We start from the raw sequence: 10,967 nt of genomic DNA, 5'->3' as shown, positions 1-10,967 counted from the left end.
CAGATTTCTTTTCACAATTACCTGAGGTTTTAAGCAATATTACAGGAAATAAATGTATAAAGTTGTAAAGTGTCCTCAACACCCCAACTTTTTTTTAATTAACTTATTCCCTTTGGAGTTGAACTTTGACCTGTTTGTGAAGCTGAAATTGTAACAGAAATGTCACACCTGAATCACAGTAGGTCAAGCTCAAATGTGTTATACACATCTAAAGATAGTTTAGGTGATAGTGGAAGTGACTCTAAAGAGGGGCTGTCATGAGAACTGGATGGTGAGTTGGTCCAATGTCATGACCTACTTGATGCAAATGATCCTGCAGATACTGATCCGAGTGCTGTGGCAATGTGATGAGGACCTCAAATGAAAGTTTTTTCTAGGTGCAGGCAAATGCTGATGTGGCCTGCATGAAATAGTTTTGCCCCCCCCCCAATAATTACAGTACTTTCATGAGCACTACTTGTAGTCTCATGTGATCTGTTTGGACAGTACCTTATAGTCTTCCCATTCCAAGATCGGCTCCTGCTCGAGTCTGCTACATCCTAACTAGTGTATGAATTCAGGCAACTGCTGATACTTGCTCTGCCACCATACTGTGCAACGTTATAATCACAGCATTATCTGCGTTCCGTGCCATTTCTATGTAGTACTTGAAATCCTCAAGGATAGTCTAGAGGACTGACCATTTTTAGATGACTATGTGGTAATGCTCAGCCCGAACAGTGTCACAGCAGATTTGCTGCTGGGCAGTCAATGCTTTTGTGTGCTTTCTGGGGTAGCTGTGACAAATTCCTGCACTTGGCTCCACTTTGTAAAGATGTCACTGTGGACACACCTCTGAATATCTGTCATCATCCTGAAAATCTTTGTCTGGGTTCAGAGATACTGCTGTAGAGGTGCATGGGTTTTCCTCCAGTACAAGTGGTGGTGCAATGTCAGCATGTGGTTGACTATGTGCTGCACTTTCACTTCCTGTAGACTTGCAAGTTGTGGAGTGAGAGATCTTGCCAACAAACTTGGGTACTGCCTTTCACTTTCTTCCAGCTGCCTCAACTATATTACCAACATCTTCAACAGCCATTGTGCTGCTGATATCCTCCACATTTATTAGTATAGTAGAACTGTTTGCATCTGTGGCTGACCCAACAAATGATTTGAAGACATTACTAATAAAGACATACCATACACTATTGTATGCTTAGTGATGTACTGGGGGGGGGGCAATTATGCACACTGCCTCATTGTCATTCTATGCAGATATAAAGGTTCATTTACCAATAGTAATAGTCATGTGTAATGTAATCATTGCTCGTCAGCATTCAGTTATATAAATGTGGTAATTTTAAGCCAACCATTTTGAACAGATGAGTGTTGCTGCTGCAGATGTTGGTAACAGCCAATGCCCACACCAACTGTGATTATTCGAATACCATTATCTTCTGTGTCAGGCATCCCCACAGACAGAAAGGTGTTCCTCATCTAGTGTTAATAATGGGATAATTGTTGGAGCCCCCCCCCCCCAGTATTGGTACAGGCAATTGAATTCCATCTTACCTTTCTTCTAGCAAACCCTACCACAATCTACCCTCTTTTTGCTCTGTGTTAATGTGTGGTTTCTGCCACCCTCTGCATTAATGTCCATGACTTGACTCCAGGCTTTTTTTTTCTCTCAGCTTATTTGGGCCCCCCCCCCCCTTTACCAGACATGTCTCCTATGCCCAAGTTGTCCTTTCTCTGTCTTGAGCCCTTGTTTCCTGTCATTACTGCACATGAAGAAAAAGACCAGTATCATACACAAAAAAAACGTTTGCTGTAACCAGTCAAACACTAATACAATGACCATGTGTGCCTTGCATCCTTCTATACTAAAAAAGTCAACACAACACCCATAATTATACAGGTATGTAAAATCTCAGTGCAGCAATATTAAGTTGTGCTATACTCCATCTGCATCATCATAAATACAGTCACAACAGCAAAGTGATCACTTAACAGCTTCATCCTTCCCTTTGCACCTACCATTTTCATGAAGTCATACTGTCATTTTCTTTCTTCAGTGACACTCAGAAATCTTCAAAGAATACACGCATTTTCAAACATATCCTTACTACGTCATTCCTTCATAATTAAACTCCATATGTATGCGCAATCACTACATGACAAAGGAAATTATTGTATCAGTGGTTAATCATTTTCCACTGCTGTTGTAATGCTTATCCTCTTACAAATGACAGCTTTACACTATTCATTAAAGGCATGATGATATGCCAATCATAATAAAATTATTATTTCAAGGCAAATCACTAATGTTTTATAATTTTGAAGTGTTTGATATTACATTGTAATATTTTTATTTTTCCTTACTTTACCACCAATTTAAGTTTGAATTACTTAGATGACAAATGACACAGGTAAACATTGGTCTTAAATATTTTCATGTAAATTCATATCTATTTACATGTTTTGTATGAAAATTAGTCCCTTTTACATTTGTTTCAATGAGTCACAATAATACACAAATGAGTACAACCACTTGTGGACATAATTCACACTCCGCTGCTAATGAACATGGTTTAGGGCTCACATGAACTCACTGTGGAAAATGCTCTACAATAGTCCCCTAGCATTCTGCAAGAATATGGGGATAGCCTCAGATATGCTTAACTCTAAATATATTTAGAAAAAACTAAATGGAGTCATATGCATTACAGTTTGCACAACCATGAAGTGTAATGTCTGCCCATCTACCACCACCCAGCATACATTTTCCACCTCAAACCACTCGATACCTGATGAAAGGTACTGATGATACACACACAGGAGTATGATTTATACTACCCTCCAAAAAAAATTCCTACTGCCACAACGCAGGAATAAATGAGATTCAAATGAAATGCTTCCAAAAAGATAGCTAAGGCAATATACAACAGTAGCAATTATAACTATGAAAATATTGATTGCACACTATTTTATCCGCCATATAAATGCAAAGTGAATGCATTCCATAAAAAAATGTGATTAAGCATTTTTGGTTAAACCAAACTGGCCAGTAACAGTGCATTCTGTAATGACCCTGTTGGTTAACTGGATTGGGGTTCACACCCTAGATGGAGTGGTTCTAAAATTAACCACAGCCCTTATGCTTCTATCCTGGTTCTGGGTCTCTTATCATGGCAGCACCTGTAAAGGTACAAGGATGTGCTCCAAGCTGGTCTGATAAGGAGGCCAAAATTATGGCTTACCTTCTCAAGGTGTCATATCTGTAAAAGACCGAGGTGTGCACAAGAGGCTCTAACTGAAAGACATCTGGCAGGGCTTCAGTGAGCACCTAGAATTATTCACTCTAGCCAGTAGTGCCATCATGGTGCAATGAGCTAAACAGAAGAATAAGCCCAACCAGCTGGAGGAGTGGGTTAATCAGATTGGGACTTGAAGGTCAGAGTTCTAAAAGTATAAAATTATATTTTTCGAATTCACTTTTCTGCGGATCATATTAAACGTAGGTTTAAAACATGAGTTTGCATTACTGAAGGTATTTTCTAGAATACAATATTTGCACCTGCAAATACATACCTATAATGTTGACAAAAGAAAGCAGAAACATATCTGTGAACAAACATAAGGAATGTTTAAGTGACAACATAACTGTCTGTAAATACAAATTTGGCACATGAGTAACATCTGCAATATGTCTGCAAATCACAGATACAGATCTGCACATATACAGTTATTAACTTGTTCATGTATTTATATAGAAAGCAAAAAAAAATGAGTGCATTAACTTAGGTAGTAATTAAATTACATGCAGTTTGTGTAAGCCAGGAATATTTATTACTATAGTAATTTTATAACTTTTTTTTTACAATTATAACTGCACGTACAAGATGACTGGAATCTGTCAGGTACCACATCCTGGTCAGAGTGGAGGTTGGGGAAGGGAGTCAGGGGTTGGGGTCAGTGTCAAGTGAATATCCAGAATATATTCAGTGAAAAATGACCATTATTACCACCTTGTCTATTACCTCTGCATACATTTCTAAATCAAGGCTTAGAATGGTTAAGGAAGAAAACTGTCAAAGCACACAATTTTGTAAAGCTAAGGGAATGAAAATGTCCATGACTCGTTATGCTCTTGTGTGTGTGTGTGTACCTTCTGGCTGAATACAATTCACAGACTGTTACATGAAAATTAAAATGCTACTACTACTTCTTTCGGCTTAAATACAAAAAAAAGAACTTTCCAGCAAAAGTGTGTATGTTTATAATAAAGTAAAGGAAAGAATAGTAAAGTATGAATTCAAATACTAATACATATTTCAACGAATGCATACTAAGCAAATACTGCAGTGAATGGAATGGCTTAGAAATAATTGCCTTAAATGAGAAAAACGTGAAACAGGTAAACAAGAATTGTCTTACGCCTTCTCTTTATAGCTAAAAAAACAAATTTCTTACAAAAGGAGACAGAAGGAGAGGCAAATAGTAAGAATTTTTGAATGTGCTGGTAAGCCTGAATAAAGTAGTAAATAGTATTGTGTGTTTAACTGATGGGAAATTAATACAAAATAGTAAATGAAGTGCTAGGGTATATTTAGTACATCAGTGAAAGCAAGTGAGAGGTCTTGGTGTATAAATGCAATATTTGTGCCTTTAAGTGCCTTCAGGGCAGGTACTACAAGTCAAGTGAGATATGCCAGTATGCAAGTGCAGTACATCTGTCTTCAACTCATTTTATTACTACAAATAAAGATATAATTAATGCAAAATTGTAAGTGAAACAATAGTGTAAACATGATGGTACAACAAAGCAAGACTCAGATATATCAATATTCAAGTGCTTTGACTTCATAAGATGTAAGCATTTATAAAAGGGTTTTAATGCATATCAAGCATAAATATGATCATTTTGTTAGTCCTGCAGAGTATGCAGCATGTGAACTCCACCATTACTAAACATTGTCCTGCCAAGCAAGGATAAGAAAGTAAACAGTTTCAACCAGATATCTGTATAAGCAAGTCCCATATTTTTACTTCAATCAAGGTTTTTATAAATGTTTTAAAATAAGAAATTGAATGTTGTGTAAAATGAATTTGTGGCATTTACTACTTTGTCTCTAATCCTCTTTTTCCTTTTTTATTTTAATTATGCATTCCTTTTATCCTTACTATTTTCTCTCTCTCTCCAATTTATGTTGTTTTTTTACAGATTACTCTGTCTGAGGATGTTCTTGCCAGGTCATGGTGATGGCACAAGTCCTGCAGTTACCCAAGCATGGGGCAGCTTAAGTCTTACTGAATGGGGGCTTCTGAACTCATATGTGCTGGAGCAGGCAGTGGACAGACTGATTAATCCTGTGGAAGCCTCACTTCAGCATGCTCAAGACATGTTTTCTCAGCTGGTGTTGACCACCACAGATCCATCTACCTCATCAACACTTGAGTCCCTCTGACGCACCATCTGGTAGTGGAAAACATTTGAACCTCTGTGGGCTAAGACTCCCACTGTCATTTCAGCCTCTCAACTTATCCCTTCACCTACAACTTCTTACTTACTTCCCACCCAAACTACAATAATATATTAAAAAAACCCCTGGCAAAAACATTGCACCCCTCCCCTTAATAGACAGAGATCTCTTGAGCAGCTGTTTATGCTATCATTGGTTTTTGTGGATATGTATTAGATCTGAAAGCATTGAGTGAGTTGAGGCTCTGTAAACAAAGGAGAGGTCACCACTCAGTAGCATATGAGACTAACTAGAAGGAGAGGGCTTTGAGATGGTCATTGTAGCTTTTATGATTTAGGCTTGATTTTCTTGGTGAGAAAACATTATGGCTCATTCCAGTTATGGCATGTGTTTGGACATACGCTTACAAAAAAAAAAGGGCACTATACTTAATTTGCTTAGTAAGTGCTGATAGCAGTGGGATGATGAAATCTTCTGACCTATACCCATGCCCTTACATATAAGCTACACAGTGAAGGTGGGTTTTCTTACAACAGTGGATACATGATGATAAAGGGAAAGCTCGTTGACTACATAGGTTTCAAGGTCCCTAATTACTAGATCAAGTTTCAGGGTCTTGTTGTTAATGTGATACTTACAGGGGACACCATGCTAGCTAAAGTACGCTATTATACATTTTCTGATATTTAGTTTTAGGCCACAGTTTCTACACCAGCTATTCATTTTAAATCAGTTATTTTATATGCAGTTGTAACTTGTGTTAATTATTCTGCAAATATATTGCAAACACAGCATTTATTAGTGAAGACACCATTGCTGGGAATGACTGAAAGCAAAAAGAGGGTAGCAACTGTTATAGTAACTAAACTGAATCTGCAAGAACCTGAAGCAGTTCTTGACATACAAGCCTGGTCTTCTGAAGTCCCTGGTAGTCAGTGTGTGTTATATTCAGCTACATGACTAAACAGCTAACACAAGGTTATGGTGTGTGAATATGGTACAGGGGGCATTGACTGAGGGATCGCTTTGATATGAGCCAGCGTGTTTGTATGGGGGATTGTCAATAATTGAACAGGACTGTAGCTTGTTAGTTTGAGATCATAAAACAGTCTGGTTATGAAGATTCTTCTTGTCCTCACTGCAATGGTGGCTGGTTACTTCAAATCAAAGTGGGGCTGCAGGAGACAGCTGAATGGGTGGGGCCAATGTGAAAGGGTGTGCCCAACAAGAAAGGGGTGGAGCTATGCCAAACAATGCAAATACTGGGACTTTAAATATGCTACCCTGGGTGCCACTGCCAAACTGCCATTATGAGAGTCCAATCAAGACAAAATGAATTGTATAAGAAAAAAAATTTCAATGCATTAGCTACATGACAGCTTACTTAATATCTAGATGGAAACAAAAAGGTTGCGAGTCATGAAAAAATAAATTTTAAATACATTACTGGAATGTCAGTCAAAGTCAAAGTATTAAAAAACAAGCAGCACTCAGCTCAAACCACTTCTCCTTGAACTGCAGTTCCAATTATAATTTATATTCAGTTTTATAAAAGTACCAAGTAACATGCTGAAAGTAGCAATTACCCCCACTTGTAAAAATGTTTCTTATCCAAAAAAGACCTGCTGCCTGACAAGTATCTACTTGTTTCATGTGGAAAACCTGATCAAAGTAAAAAATGAACAGAAAACAACAAATAAACTCGAGATAAATTGCTTAAAGGATTACTGCACAGGTTATGGATCACACATGATAGATTGGCATTCTGTTCAGTTTACGGTAAAGCCTGCAAAGATGACTGCAAGTCTCCAACAAATGTAATGAGATTCTGAAAATACTGTAATCCTGTCCTTTATTACAAATACTGTCATGTGCATTTCAATACCCAAGGCTTATACTCTAGTTATGTAAATATTCTCTGCATGGCAACAAAAAGGTTTTCAATGTTGGTAATTTTTTTAACAGTATGCTTATTAAAGCTCACTTCCATCTTACAGTCTCAGACAAGCTTACCCGATTGTCATTAAAGCATTACTACTTAAACACAGAGCAACAAGCACTGCAAAGACATGCAATTTCTGAAGCATAAATCAACAGCATAAAAATGACAGAAAAACAGAACACACTGCAAAATCAAGGCCAAATGAAAAGCCACTGTAGTACTTGCGTCTACCTTGGATGAGGGGGTACTCTGCACACTTGCACTGAATAACTGCTCCTTGCCTTGCTTGGACACATCCAGAGTCACTACGTGAGGGAGTGGCATGCATCAAGTATGTCACAATTTGAAATGTCACTGGCAGACAGTGATGGCCCGGACTCATTTGTCAGAGCAAGAAATCTGGACAAAGACAAACAGAATTGGCGCAAAGGTCCACAAATAATGGCACTTTTTAAATACTGCTCTTATAAACTTAGAAAGATTATAGAATAGTAGGTCTTGCATTAGTATGAATTTTCTGAAGGGTGTGAAATCTAAAACTCAAATGTTTGTCATTATTTTCTAACTTCAGTCTTTAATGATGTGTCACTAATTTGCCAGAAAACCATAATTTTATGAAAAACGGACCAAAAATGTGATGCAAAAATATAAAATAGCCACACAATACAGCTGGTAACCTGTCGAAGAAGGGACACTTTTAATATTAGTACTGTTAACTTGAGCAGCTGACAAAATAAGAGAATCAACGTGCATTTCTGAAATTAAAAGTAATCTAGAACTCTGATCATTACAATTATTTATTAATTCTAAACCCTCCACATTTTCTTCCAAAGTTGCCATTTTGCAGAGGGATCAGTAGGGGAGAGCAACATTTTGAACCAAAATCAAAGACAGTTGAGAGGTCTGGATATACCTAATTCGGTAAAGTGATTTATTTGAGCGTACCTCTCCATCCTCAACACAGGAAATCTGGACAAGGCCAAATGTATTGGGGGAACATACAAACAGTACTAAAAATTGCTCTTGTATAAACTTAGTAAGTTGACAGAACAGGTCTTGCTTTAGCATGCATTTTTCTGAAGTATGAAACTCAATGTCTCTATTTATTGACTTGATTCCTAAATGATTTGCCAGACAACCACAAATTTTATGAGAAACAAACCAAAAATAAGAAGCAAAAATCCATTAATTCTGCAAAATTCTGGACAGTTAAGAGGTATAGTTCAGCTGGGGCTGAGTTTGCTGCCCTTCCCCTCTCACAAAATCAAGGTGGAATGGGGCCTCCCCCCTGCAGCTATTCCACTGTCTCCCCATTTACCATAAACACTGTAATGCACACACTGCTTTACTTCTACGATGATTTGGATTTCATTTAAATGTTTTATTTCACATTTTACAGCAGAAACACTAAAAGACATCTGCTGAACAAAGCAATGCAGTCTCACAATGAAAATAAACTTAGCATTAAAACTTCTCTGCCCTTGAAACTCATATTCATTGAAACAGTATTGAAACTCAGATTCAAAGAAAATACACCTGACCAGTGACAGATAAAGATGAACTTTGGGCCGTTTTCAAATCATGGGCCCCTTGCACAGGAAACATACATGTTCTTTTATATACCTTCCATTGTATTAAATTATATTCCTCATATAATACAGTACAGCTGTTAGAGGGCATTTTAAATGTATTGTTTTGAAAAATTTTCCAGTAAACAATGAAACAAAATGCATGCACTAATAATGACAAAATGGCCTAGTTCAGAACATTTCATTTATATAAGTACTCAAATTTCTAAAATACACCAGTATCAACAACTATGCATAATCTCTGCAGAAGTAAAAGTCATCTAAATAATTCCACATTAAAGAGATCTGTAACCAATGAAGAGGTTGCTGCTAGCAAACAACTTGATATTTCATTGTTTTATCTAGAAATAAAGTGCCTGTTGCCATTGAGGAATAAATCACCTATGTTATATTAAAAAAATAAGCTAGTAATATTGCAATAGGGAATAGATGGCAAACTGATAACAGGTTCATCATTACTAGGCATCTCCACCAAAGAGGACATTCTCAGGACTGCAGAATCTACACCCCCTTTAAAAGTCAACACAGTACAGTATCACAGCCTTCTACATCAAAAGCAAGTACACTACCTGTTGTGTTATTAACAATACAATCAGACTCAGCATAACCAGCATTAAAATTCTCTTCAAGCTCTCAGCTCCTTGTAAAATCCACTTGACATACAACTGTATCTCACAACTTTGAAGCACAAGAAATCTGGAAAAAGCCAAAGCCCAAAAACTAGGGAAACATTTTAAACATTGCTTCTATAATCTTGGAAAGTTGCTGTAATAAAATGCGGACTTATCACCATGCATTTCACTGCCAGGTCTTGAACCCTGGACCCTGTGCACTAGAATCAAATCAACATACTGCTATGCCAAATCAGCTGTTTTTTAAAAGACAGGTAGATTGAAACAAATAGCCATCATTTAAGTGACTTCAGTTCTCACCATAGCTTTCAAACTCATAGCACAAAACACCTAGACAAAGACAATAATGGGGGAATACAGTCCCCGAACATATTCAGTGAATTCAGTTCTCACCATATCTCTCAACATCTTGGCACAAAAAACCTGGACAAAGCCAATAATGAGGGTATACAGCCCCAAAATATGGACAGATTTCAAATATTGATCTTATAAACAGAAAATTGCTAGAATAAAAGGTTTTGTGTTACCATGCACTTTATGAAGAATATCAAGTCTGAAATTCAAATGCCTGTCATTATTTAGTGAATCCAGAAAATTACAGATTTTATGAGGAACAGAACAAAAATATGATGCAAAAATTTCACAAGTGGTGGTGGGTAAGGAATTCATGCTCTTGCTACCTGCTCCCATTTAACTGGGGCATTTTACAGAGAGACAGACACACACACTCACAGAGACACACACACTCACAGACACACACACTCACAGACACACACACTCACAGACACACACACTCTCACAGACACACACACTCACAGACACACACACTCACAGACACACAACCTGAGCCCAAAATCCATTGTAAATGCCAGCTTCCTGCAGTAAAATCCATTGCTTCAACAGGTTCATCCATTCCTGCAGTACAAAAGCCTGCAATGTTATGAGAGCAAGTTCTATTCCTTCCTGCAAGAGCAAGCTGGGTGCTACCCAGCCTGCAGATGTTGCAGTCCGATCCTCTTTCAGTCTATGGAGTTGTAACTGCATAGATGTCTGGGATATCTGCTGCTGAATGCTGTCTTCCTAATCTGGACTGCTGGTGAGACAGTCCGGATTCTGTGCGCATGCTCCAGACTGGTTCCCCCGCAGCACAAATATCAGGAAATGCCACGAGTGTACATGCGTGATGTTCCAGGACTCATGTTTTCTTTTCTGTTTTACAGCTGGGGGCTGCAGTCCTGTAGCCCAATAGCACATGCCACCCATGCTTTACTGCCAGGCAATCTGAGTTAGCATGTATAATGGCACAGGGATATAATGGTGCAATGGTGGTTTGGGTGTTTTT

At 37.8% G+C, this 10,967-nt stretch overlaps 1 long non-coding RNA gene across 1 annotated transcript in view; it reads right to left on the bottom strand.

Moving 5' to 3' along the window:
• Positions 1-2,022: 2,022 nt before the first annotated feature.
• LOC122790074 overlaps positions 2,023-10,967 on the bottom strand; it is a 561,856-nt gene continuing 552,911 nt past the window's right edge. Inside the window, exon 4 of the long non-coding RNA XR_006362917.1 lies at positions 2,023-2,149. This is a non-coding gene — a long non-coding RNA (uncharacterized LOC122790074). The remainder of the gene's footprint in view (positions 2,150-10,967) is intronic.

The sequence above is a fragment of the Protopterus annectens genome, chromosome 15.part0 (genome assembly GCF_019279795.1).
Source record: "Protopterus annectens isolate FY-2018-M chromosome 15.part0, PAN1.0, whole genome shotgun sequence".
Classification (NCBI taxonomy): domain Eukaryota; kingdom Metazoa; phylum Chordata; order Ceratodontiformes; family Protopteridae; genus Protopterus; species Protopterus annectens.
The sequence above is the reverse complement of the archived record's forward strand: the minus strand, read 5'-3'. Positions and strand labels throughout refer to the sequence as shown.